General features: G+C 40.7%; 1 protein-coding gene across 3 annotated transcripts in view; it reads left to right on the plus strand.

Moving 5' to 3' along the window:
- Positions 1–18242, plus strand: part of LOC128749131 (cadherin-4-like) — a 247847-nt gene that overhangs the window by 690 nt on the left and 228915 nt on the right. Inside the window, exons 2-3 of one of the 3 annotated variants that reach the window (XM_053848402.1) lie at positions 2210–2252; positions 14808–14929. The gene's annotated coding sequence lies outside the window, so the exon portion shown is untranslated. Of the gene's footprint in view, positions 1–2209; positions 2253–11814; positions 11956–13203; positions 13317–14807; positions 14930–18242 lie in introns of those variants that run through there. The other 2 variants (XM_053848404.1, XM_053848403.1) reach the window with 2 other exon arrangements.

An 18242-nucleotide genomic window follows, 5' to 3' on the forward strand; every position in this document is an offset into this window, starting at 1 on the left:
TCTCGCCATGAATCACAATTACAGCCGCTGATGTCAGTTTAAGCAATAAGTCGACATCGCTCTTATCTCTCCCTCTTTACCTCCCCTCTCTTCTGCATTGACTCCCCTGAGATGTGACAGGTTTTACTGCGTCAAACTAATCTCCTTCATTTGTCTGATAAATGTCTTCTGTTGGGTCATTACAAATGGACGTGCGCGCTTGTCGGCCACTGTGTGTTTGGGTATTTAGGTGTGATGCTGTCTCTGAGGCTTTGTCGTCATGGACATTCATTGTACCCGACTCAGAGATTTAGCTCAGATTGGAAGCATGAATACAGTTTATACATAAATCCTCATTTCCTAAGCTAAGATCAACTGAGTGCCAATTTGAATACACTTTCTAATATCTGGGAGGTCATGTAAAACACGCTTTAAAACCCTCAAAAAAGTGTCCTTGTTAAATAAACCTTTCTCTTTGTAAATACAGGAAAACATGTTGTTGCAGTCTTAATTTGCCAGGATAAATTCAACAAAGCACAGCAGGGGTTCGCAGAAAGCAGGTTTAAACCACTTGAAAGGTTTACAAATAACAGCCTCAGAAATCACTTTAAAGCTAAATTAGAATAGACGGTGTGGATGCTTGTGCGCAGAACTGGCGACTGATGCGAGGAATTAAATGTTGGCCTCGCAGAAATCATATGAGGTTGGCAGAACTCCTAAAAAATTCAATTTGATGTTATAGGAGTTAGTAATAGGAGCAGAGGTGAGAGAAGCTTCATTTGCATTCATTGATCTGCTGATATTAATTCCCCGTTTTGGTTTATGGTAATGATGAATTATAATATTCTGACGCTTGCAAGAAGTTCTGTTTTCTGGTTCGGTCAATTGCACCTTTCCATCTGTCAAGTTCCTTTAAAAGTCAATGCAGTGAGGCAAACTTTACCCCATCCATCAATGAATGCAAATCACATTTCAAAGATAAATTAAAATAGATATTTCTCAATGTTGCCTCCTTCTAGCAGGGATTTTGTGTCTCTGGAAAACTTGCAGAAAAGGTTATTTGGCTTTAATTTGTGCAACAAAAATAATCAGGTTTCTTTTCTGTCATTGCTTTGAAACTTGCTGCCAAAACACGAAATTGCCACCCAGCAGTAAACACGTCTGAGACTTCCCGCTGGCTGCTTTCTGTGGTGACCCGGGAACGAGGGACCGGGGTCATGCTGACTTGCCGAAACTCGACTCCACAGTCGCTGACTTGACACTGTTCCAATGCTTCGATTTGCTTTGAGAAACAATATGGCCATCTTGGCTGTGTGCTGACAAAATGTTAAGGGAGTCGCAAGCCAGCTTCTTTTGTGTGCGAACAAATACCGGGAATTTGAAGCTCTTGATCAGTCGTTTTTGAAACTAGATGAATATTTTCTGGTTACCCTACAACTTTTCTCGTGAATACATCTATCTGCACAATGTTTCACTTCAATCAACCTGCTTGTACAACCAGCCCTGACAAACAAAAGCAATTATTCTTGAAATAATAGCTGCATTATTTGCTGTTATTGCGAGCTCTGTTTGTCACCCCACTCTCCCCTGAAACAATAGGAGCTGTCAGAAACATTAATGTTGGAACAATAAATCTGCTCCATCAAAGCTGGAATCATTTCAAATTCTGAGTGCAAACAAAACAGAATGAAAGATGGACATCTGCAGCGACTTTAAATTTGAATATGGACACATCTGGCTTTTTGTTGGTGAGCCCTCGGCACATCTGTCTGCTAATCAAAACAAATAAAATGGCTGTAAAATAGTAAATGGAAAAGTGCTCAGTGAGTGCACACATCCGCCAACGTGGTACTTTGAAGTCCCCTTTAAACGACAAGTAAACCATCCAAATGTACTTAGGACCACGGCCAGCATTAATTCAATGTCTGGCACCGCTGCACGTAGCAGCCCGGCATCGCGTACGACAGTTACGGCAGCACAGTATCCCAGCATCTCACTCTCACATTGTGGTCTACCACTACAATAGTACCTATAACCCTCGCGTCAGCTATTTTGAATGGCATTCGACTTACTTCTAAATAAATAAAACAACTAAAATGACTCACGATTCCAGAATTATCTGTCAATAAATTCTTGGTATGGAACAAAAAAATGAAGCGCCTAACTGGAGCAGGCAATGACTCGAATTGGAGTTTTTGTGATTTATATTGTGTTTTTTTTTTTTTGCTAGAGGGGCCCACGACTCACGAGCTACAGCTGAAGAAGCCGTACAGGTCAGTGACTAATCCTCCCGAGACGCCACCCAAATATAATCATCTGTTTCTTGTGCCTTTAGCAACATTTCCTGAAAATTTCAGTGAAATATATCCAGAAATTCTCAGGATATTTTCTACTAGACAAATTAAGTCACACTCAACAGGCAGTGAGCATCGCCTCACGGATTTCAATTAAAATATGAGTGGGCAATTCAGAGTGAAGGTTGGAATCTAGTAAAAGTTTACAGATTTCTTGGATGATTTAGCCCATCCACCCATGGTGATTTTCGGTTGCACAAAGGCCGAAGGCATCAGATATCATCTGACAAAAAACATTTCCCTGTTGCTTTTCACGGCGTCCAGTCAAGCCTTTACATCAACTCACCAGAATCATTTCTGATGCGAAGACAGCTTCTCCGTGAGGATGGCCAAAGTAGATGGGGCATCTTTATTCAATGATCCAGCCATCAGCAGATATTGTGTTTGTCATTTCTGGCCTGTTGTCATCCCACATCACTTTCCAAACAGTCTACCTGCCCACACAAAGAGCAGCAGTTGGCCTAAAGCCTGGATGGTCCCCATAGTTTCATGTGGCTCACCATCTGTGCTTGAGGCAGAACCTTGTGATGCCCATTACACTGTCTTTTAAATGTCACTTTCCAAAGCTTAAGGCAGCATGACCGCCAAAGTCTAGACATGTATTGGAGTGGCGTGAAAAAAAAAATCCCTGAACGAATAAAAAGCAGGAACAAGCGAGGTGGGCAGCTGTGGAATTGTTTTTCATGAACCGACCAAGGAGCTGGCTCCGACATGAAAGAGCTGCACTGTAATTATTCTCCAGCAAGTCTAATTGTTTCTCTTAAATGGCAGAGTAAATTAGGAAAGTGAAGGAAGTGTGGCAAGTGAGTTGAATGAATAGCTTGGCGGCAAAGTATTCATTTGCTCGGCATCATGTGGAACTATGATGATAGCTTTCCATGATGTGCTGAGAAATGATGGATCTGTTCATAGTGGAAGAACAGCTTTGTGTACTGTATACATTGGTGGGATTAATAATGCTGCCAGTCATGACCTTCATAGATTAAAAAACTAAGTGGTTTAGACTTTATTCTCAAAGTGCTGACCTGCAACCTAACTTCATGTGTTCCACTACTACATTTCGAACGACATCTACCGTGAACTTGGCCAGGAAAAGTCTAGATTTAATCATTAGTTTCGGTATTTGTAGTCTCCAGCTAGTATTTGAAGTGTTATAGATATAAGAATGTATGTCTATAATAATGATTTCATAAGGAAAAATACATTTTAAAACATATTTAAACGGTAAAATGTCTTATACATGAACATAACTACAGAAGAGGTGAGGCGAGAGCTGGGGGACGACAGAAACATTGGCAGGAACCGCAAGATAAAGCAGATACACAGAGGTAGATAAAACAGACAACATAAGCATGGGGTGAGCTCGGGTGACCCGGGAATGACCACCTGCCATGCAGGAATAAAAATGAACACTTCAGAAAGTGGCTTGTGACACCTCCCTGTAGGAATGTGAGGCATCCATGTGACTTAAGACCACAATGCTGTTTGCTTCTTTACAGTTTGACTTTAACTATATTGTGGTTAAGTGTTGGAATAAGAATACATGACAAAAAGAATCACCACGACAAACCAGAAATAATAGCCTTTTTTTGATGGCTCCTCCAGCCCACTAAATAACAGGATCTTTTGGGGATATTATTGTTACTCTTAATAACGGTTTCGAAAGATGCCTTAATGGTGACTAATTTGTAAAGCAGTTCTAAAAACAGCGAACCCCTGTCATCAATAAAAAAAAACTTAACAGAATTAGCATCTAATTTTTAAGAATTTGCTTTGAAAAACCACACTGAAGACTTGAGTGATTTTATGATAACATACATTTTTTCTTTTATGTAACTTGTCTCACAGTTTCCACTGGCAACAAAGCTGTTCTTAGCCAGTTGACTTCCAGCTGAATACCCGTCAAGAATCCATTTGTATCCCTCCAGGCTTTTGTAGGCTTTCAAAGGCTCTCCAGACAGGAACGCTGATCAAGTAAATGTAGATATTGGGGTACACAAGGTCAGGAACTTTACTTGTCAAAGTTTGTGGAAAGCACTCTGTAAGTAAAAATTGACTCCTGATGTGAATTGAATTTACTGTCTCACAGTGAACTTGGATGACTTGAAATTCATTACTTTAGTTGGAAAAAAAAATTAAGTAATTAATATAAATACTACTGAAAATCCATCTATCCATTTCCCCCAGATTATTCCCAGGGCTCCAGGGTTGTGTGAAGTTGAGCCAATTATAGATGGGAAGCTGAGGACAGAGCGCCCTGAGGTTTATCACAAGCCTTCACCCACTGACTCAACGCTCAACCCTGCGTGCCAAACTTGAGCGCCGGTCTAGGACTGGAGCGTTGGCACACGTTTCCGTCCATCCTCCATCTGCTTCCTTCTCACATCTCTTATTTCATCTCAGCGAAAACAGTTTGCAGCCATGAGTCAAAGATTTTGCTCACAGTTCCTAAAATTCCCTTTGAGAACTTTTTTTTGTTGCCCCGAATCCCCCTCCACTGGGAGTGCAGCAGCTCCAAGCGGTAAGAGCTTTTAACCTGTTCACTCTTGACAAGTTTGTACCTGATTTCACTGCCTTTGACAGACTTGTGAAATAGCATAATTTAACAAGGATCATTACATTTGCAGAATTTAAATTGAGCTACAACTGGATAGTGAATGTAAATGCTATTCAAGCAGATTCAAGTTTGTTAGTGTAAAACAGTGACTACCCAAATGTGGCGGTGCCTTCCACATTAAATAACTTATATTTACAGGCACAAATTGGCAACAAAATAGCAAACAAAAATGTGATTTTGTTGCACTGTAGAGTATCTGATTTCAAGTGAAGAGATGACACGAAAAGGTGGAATGGAGAAACCAGGAGGGTGCTCACAACAGGTTATGTATGTCTTGCTTTTCCTTGTGAGCGCTGCTTGCTGTTGCATCTCAACTTGACTTAGAAAGCACCACGAAGCGGGAGGAATTGATTCAATAAAGGAACCTATAAGCGAGGAACAAAAGTAAACTTTCTGTTTACCGCGAGTGCCTGCTTGAATAGTCACAGGTTGAATAATTACAGCGATGTGGAAAGCTATGTCAAGTGTGCGCTAATTAACACCAGCAGATGCTTTGCTGCAGCAGACTCACAAATGAAGTGCAATCAAAGGCAGAGATCTACCTTTATAAGTCAACTAGTGAAAAAACACCACCTGATGCTTCACGATTTATCCTGTAGTTTAAAAATATTGGGTCTGTAAAACAGCATCGAGAGAGATCAAGGTGTTGTTCGGGGGCTCAGTGAGACGAATGGCACGTCTGGCTAATGGGGTATGCAGTGGATCAATGCAGTTAGAGTGTGTTACTTACATTAATGCCAAACACTGCTGTCTGCTGACTTTCCCGTCTAGTTTTATTCCACAGAGGTCGCCAGCTTGAATTCATTTTTTTTCAGTCCATTCGGGTGCATCATGAAGAGTATCATTAAAATGTCAAAGTTGTGCTCTCTTGGCTGCGAGGTTGAAACTTTCCCCCCGTAATGGGCTCTTTATTGAACATCTACTTGTAATTGAACAGTAATGAACTGTTCTGTGACCTGTGGTGTGTGAGCAATTGATTCTGAAAGAGTGTTTGTGGGCACAGGCTGAGCAGACTCTGTGGAAGAAGCAGCTGTTGTTGCTGCTCTGGAATGTATTGCGTCTCCTACCGATAGATGGCGATGTTGCTCTTCAATTTACCGTGACAGACAGCAACTATTCATCTTTTTTTTCCCCCTTTGGTCCGATTGATCCATCCTCCAAAAATAAACAGTTAAGCTGCAGGTGTCCACCCACTGTGAGATAAGGGTTTTTGTGTTTGGGGATTATTCTGTTCATTATATATTTTGTCCTCCACTATCCATCCATTGTTGCAATGTTGTCTATTTTCCGCCTGTATGGGTGGAAATTATTTGTTTCCTCATGTTCCAAGAAACAAATGAGGCTGTGCAAAATTCATTACTGTGTTCTAGCCATGTCACAATTGACATCTAAATCGAGTGTGTAACATTGTGATGCTATCACGAACTTATCTTGAAACAAGGAAATATAGTTACATTTAGATTGTTGAACTGAAATGCATAAATGCATGTGTTACAAATTGATAATTACATTTCTAATGCATTTAATAAGGAGGTTGCAATCCACCAAAAAAAGAGTGAAGCTATGAGGCGACTCAAACATCACATTGTATCCGTTGCCAGGTTGTTGGAGCAGAAGCATCAAAGAATTCAGTGCCCCAGCTTGCACTAACAGAACAATTCTGATGCGTTCCAAGCCCAGAGTGGAGGTTTAATCTCTCTATCTCGTCCTGGGTCGGCTCCGTGATCTCCTACCAGCAGGATCTGCCTGGAAAACCTTCAAAGGAAGCCGCCCCTCAGGCTTCCTCATGAGTTCCCTGAACCGTCTCCACAAACTTTTACAGTGCATTTAAATAGCTGTCCCAGATAACAGAGCAGTGTTTGCATTTGTAAGGAAGCTGCTGATGCCTCAGCCGATAACTCACATCGAATTTTGACTGTCTGAGGCAAAAATCGATGGTTCCCATTAGATTATGAGATGTTTGTGACTGCTCTCCTTCTGTAAAAGCAAAAACATTCAAGACCCTTGTAATTACAAATTTGAATGACAAATATAAGTACTATTTATTTATTTAAGAGATGTATTGCCTTCCGGTAGGGCAACTTATTTTGATCCAAAAGTATCTTTTAAGTTGGTGGTCTGAGCAATGTATGGTAGAACAAGGTCAATCATTTTCACGGTTGTTCTGATGCTAAGGGAGATTCCAACTGCGAGTAGAATGGGCACTCACCCAGAATACATTGTTGGAAGTTAGATAGATAGATAGATAGATAGATAGATAGATAGAGAAAACAGTTTGAATGAAGGGTGGTGAAGAAGAGAATGCAGTGTAGGCGGAAGTGGTTGGTGACTACTGTGTCGGAGAATAAAAGGGAAGTGTGAGCTACCATGATGTATGGTTTGGAAAACTTTCTGTCAATCTCTAAGGAGCTGAGATGTTTTATGAGTGGTTGAGAATGAAAACACCTGCTTCACTTCTGAGAGAAATCAGAGCCCCATTGTTCTGCAGAACAATGATTTCAGTGTATCTGCTAATTTCATGGTGAAACTTTATAATTCATGCAACATTGCTTTTTTATACCAAGCAGCAAAAACAAAGTTGTAAAAAAAACTCAGGTGCGAAATTGTCCATTTTGTTTTGTTCCACTTTTCCACAGTGCGTGTCATAAACCCCAGGTCACCTCTTCTCCACTGTGACTGCAGGGTGAATTAGCCTTTAGCACAGATGCTGAATGATAGAGAACAATGAAATAAGCAGGCGTCTGGCCAACTGCAGATCATCTGACATGATGAATTTAATCTCCTGATGGCTCGATTAAGATGTTTATTCATACTGCAACGGGCAACAAAGTTTGCCATAAGCTAGTGTGTTTGAGTTGGCAGTGAAGAATCATCTCATATGGGGTTGTAGAATGGAGAATCTGGTGGAGTTTATTGCTGAAGTCAAGTTTTACTGTCATTCCCGTGAACTTTTTTGAGTGCCATTTAACGTAATAATATCATAAAATTTGCTGTCTAACCTCAGCGTTGAACCCACAAGATGCTGTAAAAGACAGTCTTGTGGTAATTGTGCGTAATAAGCGGGCAGCTTCTTGAGTGGGAAACAAATGCTAAGAAGAGCAATTACTGAAAATTGCCCCATTAAGCTGTTTACATTCACTTAGAGTTGGATTGTGTTCTTGCATGTTCTCTTTTAATGTCTTCAAAAAAAGCAAAAGAGAAGTGAGATACTGTATATATCTTTAAAATTGAATTAAATTTGGTTCAATTTTCTGAATAATGATGATATCATCTCAATGCTTATTCATTTTGCTCTGTGTTCTTTTATTAAAGCGCCCGTCTGCCGCCATATTCTTGCTTTCTTTCTCCATTTGCTTGAAGTGCAGAAAAAGGCTGAAGAGCTCAGGTGTTATTTTTATCTTGCTATCTCCGACGTGCAAGTGTTCATGCTCAGCAGGACTCTTGAAGGGGAGCTTGAAGCAGTAGCTCAAGACTGCAAGTAGTAATAGCATTTGTCGCGTCCCCCTCCTCCATTGTGAAATAACAGCTGATACATTTCTTGAGGACATGTGCGTGAGCTTTGAGCTGACTGGTTCTTTTGCTACACTTAGATAGCCAGCTTTGTGTTGGATAATAAGAGCACGTTTGATTTAGGGATACAGGTTGTCTTCAGCGACAGTGATTTCTTATGGATGATGTTATTAAAATCACAGGACTTCCTGGATTATATTTCTTCATTTGTCCTGTTCCGTCAATGCATGAATGTGGATGGTGATAGAAGCTGCAACAGGTACCGCAACAGCTGACAGATTGCCAGGTGCCGGTTGATCATGGCAGATGTTGAATTCCTGTCGAGATTCTGTGCCCAACAATGAATTTGGAACACAAAACAGCTGACATTAAAAAGTGTACTTATGGGTGAAACAACCCAAAGCCAGTGTAGACCACTTATATTCACCCAATATTATTTGCTTACATTTACTTGAGACTCATTTGTACACACTAGTGTTGTAGTGCAGTGGTTATGCTGCAGCTCTCTCTACTTTAAGAGATTTGGATCCAGAGATCCAGATAATATGTATATAAAATGTCATTGGAATCTGTTTATTTGTTGAGTTATTTTGTAGTCATTAACGCAGATGATCGAATCACAAACCGTGAGTTCTTGATGATTGATGTTTTATTCACTGTCTTCCTCTAAAACTGCTGCGCCACACCTGGGAATTCAATGTCTTCTTTCTGTTGTCAAGTCGAAAACTGCTCTACCATGAGGGAGGAAACACGTCAAGACTGAGTTTAAACCAGTGAAAGGAGGGGACAGAGGCAGGCGAAGAGGGGGCATGAAGGACGACAAGGAGGGTTGAGGATAAATAATCATATTTCGCTGCACCCACTATGCTGGAAAAGCACCATCTGGGACAGGCCATGGATTTGCATTACAATATAAATGGGAAGTTGTTGGAGCTGAAAGGCTGATGTGAAGTCATTCAGCACTCGCTGACAGGTCGCGTCTCCTTCCTCACAACCAGGCGGCAGCCAGGCGCCAGGCACTTTGTTGGTACTCGCCACTTCGGTGTACTCTTGTCGCTCTGCTGCCCCCCCATCTCGCCATCTCCTTTTTTTAACAGCTACCTCATCTTTTTTCAAATGCCATGTCTCCACACACAAGGAGGATCCTGATAGCGTATGCACCAGTGACTTCCCTTTCAGATGTGATCTTTAGTGAACCTTCACGGGTTCATATTCAGGAGAAGCTGGTGGCTTTCACATTTCATGTGTCACCAGCCATCAAAACATGCAAATGCAACCGCACTAATTACATTTTTTTAAATGATTAATGCTCCCCATCGTGTGAAATCTCTCACCTTGAAACGCTTTTTCCTTTTTGAATCATGCGCTTGACTGATTCCTGCATGATGAGGACCATGAATCTGACTGTCAACAAAAAGATTGTGAATACTGCATGGATGCTGGCAACACTTTGCATGACGGCGCAGCGTTGGCAGCAGTGTGTGGTGGTGGAGAGACATCATGTTCGAGCGACTGGTTCTGACTGTGGATTCACTGAGCACGATGAGATTGTCTAAGTGTTATACTGTGTTTACCGGTGTGCTATTAAAGCTCCGATCAAGTGATTATGTTTATGGGATGTGCTCGTTGAGTTTAACACACGAGAGCTGTTTGTTCGCTCCCACAGTGGCTGTTAGCACCGCTTGTCTGATTACATATGAGATAAGTTTGATGTGCCATCAAATTTGAAATATTACATTGCTGCCTGTTTGGCAGCATTCAAGAGGATTCCGTCTTTTATTGTGTACAGATCCACCGAAGCAAGCCTTTTATAACAAGATGAAACAGTGCTGGAAGTTGCACTTACACACGTTGAATTAAATAATTTATGTCAGCTTGAACCAGGTTGAAAGATTTGCCAGAGCGTTTGACAATCCAGATGTGAAAAATGTAGTGTAAAGAACTGAATGATCATCCAGGTTGGGAAAAACAAAAGAAAAACATGCAACGTAACTCAAGAGAATGTGGAAGAGTGGAAAGTTGTGACATTTACAGAATTGATGACAATAAAAACGCTAGTTTTTAATCATGAAAAGTAAGTCTCTTTCCAATCTGCAGCCAACCTCACACGCTCCGTCTGTTCTCATGTCTGGCCGTAACGACAAGTTATGACTTCAGTCATTATGATGTTTCTTCTGGGATGTTTCTGTGAAAAACATGCAGAAAACCGTCATGTTTATGTCCACCTCCATGATAAGCTTGGTGTTTTCTGTTTGTTTCTATGTTTCTACTTGGTTTAAATATGTTCACTACGATCACGTGAGATTTTATATTTAAAAAGAGATAGATTTTCTGAAGGTGTGGCAGCTCTCATTTAAGCTGTGGCGATGCACCACAATTGTTTACATGCAGCGGAAACTTGCACGGTGGAAAACAGATGGTGATACCTATCCGTTGCCTAAGAGTTGTATTTATTTGAAATTTGTTTCTTAATTTTTTTTGCAATATTAAGGGTTAGATATTTATGTCTTAATGCTTCTGTGTCCAATATTTGTCTTCTATTGTTGATGAAAAGCAATTTTTTTTACATGTATACATGTATTTTCACATACACATATTTTTATACAGTATTTAATGATTTATTTTGATCATCTTTTAACTGTATGCAATCAAACTAACACAAGTTATCATAGCCTTTCTATTTATTTACTCCATCAAGTCCGTATTTAAAAAAAAAAATTGTCAAGTTCTTTTTGACACGATACAATGTGGCTCCACCTGACATTTTATTGCCTGCCCCTGATCAAAGTCTTTAAACAACAATTGTTAGATTCACTTTTGCATATAATAATATGGACATTTTCAATGACCAAAAACGAGTGACTTTCTCACGTCTAGATTCTGATTACTCATCTATTTTAGCTTCAATGATCCTCACCTTTTCCTTGGGAAAAAAAGGAATAAAGAAAGGACAGTGTTTCCCTCAGGAGACGGTTCACAGCTCTGTCTCTGTCTTTGTCTGGCTGTGGACCTTTCGGTGCCATTGTGGAGCCCTCAAAGTTCTTTCATCTAAAAAAGAACCTGTGATAATAGAATCTTTTGTTGGCTACGCCTTTGAAATATCACATATTAACGTATGCCATTTCGGAACAGCCATTACTATTAAGTTGGAGCAAAATGTGATAAACCAAGCGTGCCGAGATAATATTCATTAAAACGCATCTGTCATTCGGCCATCTTGTGAGGTAAATGTGCAATAAAAAAGGCTTGGCACTTTAAAAGAATAACTCCACCTTGCTTTGTCCCCTATTAATTCTGCAGATAATTATTCATTCTTTCTCCACTGATCATGGGATCACTGACAAGCTGTTTGGTTTGTTTGTCTTGCGCTTTGATTCCTCTGTCGAAATATCTTCAAACTACAAGATTCAAACTCTTCTTTTTTTTGTTCTGCATCACGAAGCGGCAAAACTCTCTCTGTGGAAAATAACCTCTCATTGCTGAGAATATATTGTGGTAAGATTACAAACCCTTCTTACTGAACTTGTATGTTATATATATATATATATATCATAACAGAGCTTCGTTGTCACTCAGCACACCTGAAGCCTATTAAATTTGAATGATATTTTCTGCAGGAGAATCATCCCTGTGTTCCTGCAACTGTGTATCTTCACAGATCTTTTGAGGAGTAGACACTGTCTTCTTGTATTAACTCCTTCAGGGCTCCCTGCAGGAGTCTTACATTGCATCAAAAAAGACAATAGAAACGGCTTCACAGTAAAAATATGTCCTTTTTTGTTTTATTTTTTATTGCCTCGCAATGTTTCGGATTCTCAGCAAATGTAAGAGAATGGAGAGAAAAGTGTCTCAGAAAAAAAAAAGGTTTACTGTTAGCGCAATGATATGAAATAATTACTAAGCACCAGACCACAGGTGGCACTTGAATGGTTAGAAGTCAGTGGCCACCTTCACATCCTGCTCTTGAGGTCCTGAGATAGATTTTTTTTCACCTGACGATATTGTCAAGTTCCGCACCTCCAAAGTCTATCATCACCTCCTCCTTACCCTCTTCACCCTTGACATCACATGTCTGAACCACAGGAGGCTCAGACAATGATGACGGTTTCCTCCTTCAAGATCAATTCCTTTCTCTCAAGAGCAGTGCCGCACCGACACTCAACCTTGCTCCGTGACACATCTTTTTCCAATTAATTTTACATTTGCACATGACACAAGCCAAATGAATGATTGGATGTGTAGATACATTCAAACAATGTGTATTAATAGCATCAAGTCTCGGGGAACTTTGTTGTTCACTCTGTTTAAAACACATTGCAACTCTCAAGAAAGAGTGAAGGAGTTCAGTTACTGTCTTTGTCTCCTGGTTTTGATGTGTGTGTGTGTGCGTGCAGAAACCTGCTTCACTTGTATCACACTCGCATTCATAAATCAATGTCGTGTTTTATTTAGAGACCAGACCGCTTCTCTCCCTGTGAACCTTCTGTATCTTCTGGGTGAAGACAGCACACATGAGCATCATCAGCGGGGCCTTTTTGGTATCAGCCCAAGAATCACGACAATTTCCCCTCGCTCCATTGTGTTTCTCCCTTTCTCCTCTTTCATTTCAAACGACACCACCTATTACCTTCAGCTCTGACATTTACTCACTCTTTTGTGATGAATTCATAAAAATATGACAATGATAGCGGAGAGGGTGCTTTATAAAAACTCATTACGGGGTATCTATCTCTGCCTGTCTCGCAGACGTTCAGCAACAGAAAAACAACAGAAGCTCTGATGTGAGAAGTTTGGCTGCAAGCTCTCTGTGGAGGCTTCTGATAAGACTATCAACGCTTGGCTGACTGGTGCACTTGGTGCGTCTGTGTTCATTTCTCTCTGAAAGCATTCCTCCAGTCTCTTTGCCACATTAGGCGGAATGTTATCGGTTAATGGATGCGACGATATTCGCTTCAAACTAATGTTGGAGATATTCTATATACCCTCACGAATGACTGCGCCATGTTGATGTGCAGCCCATGAGTTTCTCCACTTTGTTGAGACATAAAAGATCGACTTTGAACTTCACAACCAAATAAAACACACCACTAATGTGCTTCAAAACTATAATAAAAATAAATAATCAAAGCCAAAAAAATCGAGATAAAAGTGTATATTAATGAAAAAAAAAAATTCATTTATTGAAAGTGGCTTTATGACCCACCATTTTAGAATCACTGTGTTGTGCCAGCTTTGGGCTGCGTGTGATTAAAATAGAGCTGAGCCACAAGGCAAAGGATTCTTTTTTTTGGATCTGGAAGCAGACAGTCAGAAATAGAACGATTCAACAACAGCCAAAAGCTATGTGTCTGTGACAAACTCGAAATAGATTCCCCTCCCCTGGAATCAAAATGTGCAATATTGTCGTGGAAACAGACATATAGTTGAAATGTTTATCAGAATATTATTTATGACACTCATAGATTCAAAGAAAGCGACACTCTTTTAGAGCAGTTAACCACTTTACTTTAGTCTTTGTAGCATATGAACTATCAACAACTCACCCACCTTCAAAATCATTTTGGTCCAAATAGTCCTTTATGACCTTCAACCTCACAAGCTTCTGCTGCCTCACGTGGACATCCAACCTCTGCCACCATCTGGCATGGAGTACAAGTGTTGATGAGGTCGCACCGCAGTCAACACAGTTTGTATTTCCTAATCAGAGCCCTCAAGTAATCGGGAAATGCAGCTTGAATCATTTCTACATAAACACGTCTCACAGAACACCTGATCTTTAATGGATATTATAAATTCTAACAAGTCAAGGCTCAATCCAGTTCCCTGAAATACATATTCAACAAAGTGCGGTGAGGAAAAGAAAAAAAAAAACTCTCTCATCTTCAGAAAGACAGCAGCATCACTCCTGATCCTGCAGCGTAGTGTTTCCTCTTGCTGCTCACATCACCAAACCCTAACTGATTCCCCCACTCTCCCACAACCCTTCCAGGTTTGTCCGTACCAGCTTTATTACCATGCTATCCGGTTTGATGAGAAAACTTATGTGTCCAATATAACCCAAAGGCCTGGTTTCCATTACGGACGTGACCGTAACTCAAAACGGCTTCACTGAGGCACTTCTGGCTTCCCTCTCACTTTTGTGGGATTAAATCAAAGCGGGAGCCGATAAGAGCCTGTAGCTCCATCTGAGGGTGGCAACATGACTTTCAAAACTAGCTGCAGCATGAGCTACTTCACTTTTAAATGCTGAATTTTCTTGGGCAGTTTGGAGGAATATTCACTTGTGTTCTTTCTCTTATTGTGAAGGTCTGGCTTCCTGGTCTGATCATGGCTTTTGTTTCTTCCAGAGATGAGGGAGTGGTTTTCACTTGGCTTCCTGCTACACAGCTGCGGCCTGTTCTCTAATAAGTCAAACTTAACAGGAGACAAAGTTGCTTCACCTTTGTCAGAACGTCGCCTCCCATGCACGGTACTGTTTCTTTTCATACCTTGTCTCCTCCATTTAATTTCTGTCACGCCTCATTCAATCTGCAAAATTAGACTCAAAGAAGCATTAAAATCATATTTTAGTGAGACCTGGGGTTGAATTCTTTGCTCCAAGTGTAGTGACAAAAAACAGTGGAGAGACCAAAAATACAATAGGAGACATTTTTACTGTTCTACATGGAGAGCAAGCCACGCTCTGAAAATAGTTTGAGGCGTTTCAAAATCTGCTGTGGCCTCAGGTGGTTGAGTAGTTTGATCCACAGATGGAAAACAGCTACAGACGGGGAATCATCCCCGATGGTTCTGAGCTCGAGTGCTGTCAGCCGAGAGCAACAGTAGCGTGTCAGACGTTTCGGTGTGTGTGAGGATCAGCAGGGCTGGACTTTCATGAAAACAGCGTTCACATGCCCTTGTCTGCAGTGGCCTGAATGAACCTCAGCCTCATGAGATGCAGCTGCCTTTACACCTGAAGGGTATCAAAGTGTAAACCTGCTTGTGAGGGAGTAGAAGAGCGATAGCAGCAGTCACAGCACACTTCCTGTTGAAAACCTGGCTACAGAAATGTCACTTATTCTGATAACCCACAGCAGCATATTATCATTTAAACATCCCGAAAGTTCAGTTCTCTTTGTTGAGTCAGGCAGCCTTTGATGCTCTGACTCTGACTGGAAACGAAATATACAGTTTAAGTTGCTGCTAACAGATTTTTACAATATTCAACAACGTACAATATCAAACCTTAGATTTCGCCATCAGATGTAGTCAAAACAAGCCTGATACGGAAGGTTTAGAGGCCAGAAAAACAAATCAATAGTGAGTGAACAAACCTATCAATCACAGCTGAAGAAATCTTATAAATCTTTGCAAATAAAATACTCTCTAATTAGTTCTGGGAACTTCACAAAACATCTTTCAGTCAATGAATATGATATTGGACTTATTTTTTTTTATACCCTTCTGTTCGGTCATTATAAAGTAATCTGTGTTCCTTCTACTTATCCTCTGGCATCTTTATTGTTTCCTCTTGTTTATTAGCTCTGATTTGATTTAGGGCCAATTTGTGCCTGTGTGTGTCTGTAATAAGCGATAAAACGCTGCAAAGTTCTGATCATCAAATTATGATAACATCTCTTGTTATTTGATTACAAATTGCCTCATAACGGGATTATCACTCTGTGACATCAGCTTGATGCAAATAAGGTCTCTGTCATTAAATGGTGGAGGTATTCCACACTAATGAAGGACTCCTGGTAGTTGCATTTTCCACTGGAACTTCTAAACGTTGCCAGCTTTTCTGAAAAGACTCTGACATAGGCTCAACAATATTGAAGCGGGTAGCTGGGGAAAAAGTGTGAAAAATGTGAGTTGTTTTTGTTCTACGTTGGTATCAAGTGAGGCTCTATTACCGTAGTTTCCGGGCTAAAGTGCAGCAGAATTTTAGCCACACCTACTTCACTGCACCGGTTTCTCAGCGGGTGCAATGCTGCTGTCACCTTAAAAAATGCAAGAGAATCACTTCTAAACTAGGTTTGAAAATTCTCATGAAACAAACTGGGCAATGTTCTGAACTTGAATGATTAGCTACTCACATCTTTTATTGACATTAAAGTGCTCAAAATGCGCTGTATTCGCCCGCGTGTCTGAAGTTCTGACACCACAGCTGGTCTCAGCTGCTGTTTCTCTTCTACGGTCCTCAGGAGCTTTGTTGACGGAGCATCAGCCACACGGGCAAAAGCAGTGTGTTTTGAGCACTTTAAGGTAAATAAAACACCTGTGAGTTCACTGGCGTGACAAGGGTCAATATTTTGACATTTTTTAGCAGTTTATCGTCTGTAAATTACGGTATATCACAAATATATGACCCCAAAAACTCTAGCATAGGATTAAAAACATTCCTAATGACCCTGAGAAAGAAAAACCAAATCATTCCTCTTCCAAGGCTTATCTGAGAAAAGAGGCCCAGACCTTGGACAAAGTAACCTTCGCTAACTCTTCAGGAGCAATATTGAAGCTTCCTAGAAGAAATGGCAAGTCAATTGACTTCTCAACAGTGTCTGCTGGATGACTGAGCTCCTCATCTTTTCTCTAAGGGAGAGTCCAGTCCCCATCCTTAATTTTCATTGTTGGCTTGGAGATTCTTTCCGTAAAGTTCATGACATTGGGTGAGAGTGGATTGAACAGTCAATCCAGAGCTTTGTCTTTTGGCTCACTCCTACTCCATATAGCTCCTGATTTGCTTTAAGACAAAACAAACGTGTCCCATGAGCCTTGTAGTAAAACACTATTTGACAAAGTAAGATTGAATGTTTCGTAATCCGACAGCTGTCACCCATCTGTTTGTTTTCTAACTGTACAATTTTCATGAATAGAGCTAAAAAACCAAGTTGTATGTGTGCCACCAGGCTGCCAGAAAACAAATGCTATCACAGGAAGGTCTTGATCAGTGGACTTCACATGTGGAGACTCTTTGACACTTATGTCGTGACAACGAAGAAAGATTTTGAAAGCTAGAATACACTCAAATGAAACCTTTATTCGTTTCACACGTGGAACTTCACCTCTTTTGAATTCTGCTTCAAACACCTTCTGTAGTATCATTCCTGGAAATGGATAGCACAAAAACATGGATTTGCTTCGATCAGATCATTAGTTCAGATCTCATTACAACGCCAGAGAAACCGCCTCAAGCGTACATTTAAGTATATAGGCACTGATATTCGCTGCATACTGTGATAGTGCAGGACAGGCTCTCAGAGTGAAAAGAGCACAGTTTTCCTCATACTGTGTTTGGAACAGAAAGTTCTTCTTGGAATCTCGTTCTGTAATTTTTCAGTGACACAAAAAGGTAAGTGCAGAGTGTCAGAGGGAAATGACACAAAAGCTCCACACACTCGGAGATACATCTGGTTGGTGATGGAGCAAAATTGAGCAGATGTGAAGGATGTGTGATTGGGGAATGAATGGCTTCTGAGCAGACGCATTTCCCTGACCGGTCTTCATCATCAGTCCTTGTCGAGGATCTTTCAGGAGCATCCATCTATATTTTCTCACCTGTCGACAATACGGCGAGGCAGACGGCTTTCCGTTGGAAAGCATTTACAAAAGCATGGATGTGTTACGTTAATGGAGCTTTGTGTTAAGAGCCTCGACTTGTGAGAAAAGCATGTGTGCTTCTGGGGAAGATGGGTCATGCTCTTTGTCATGAGCTTTTTGTTAAAATGGACGAGGGCAGGATGATGGTCATGTAACATTCCGGCGTCAAATTATTTCCCAACGATTAATATTTTTAACCAATA

The sequence above is a fragment of the Synchiropus splendidus genome, chromosome 18 (assembly GCF_027744825.2).
Source record: "Synchiropus splendidus isolate RoL2022-P1 chromosome 18, RoL_Sspl_1.0, whole genome shotgun sequence".
Lineage (NCBI taxonomy): Eukaryota > Metazoa > Chordata > Actinopteri > Syngnathiformes > Callionymidae > Synchiropus > Synchiropus splendidus.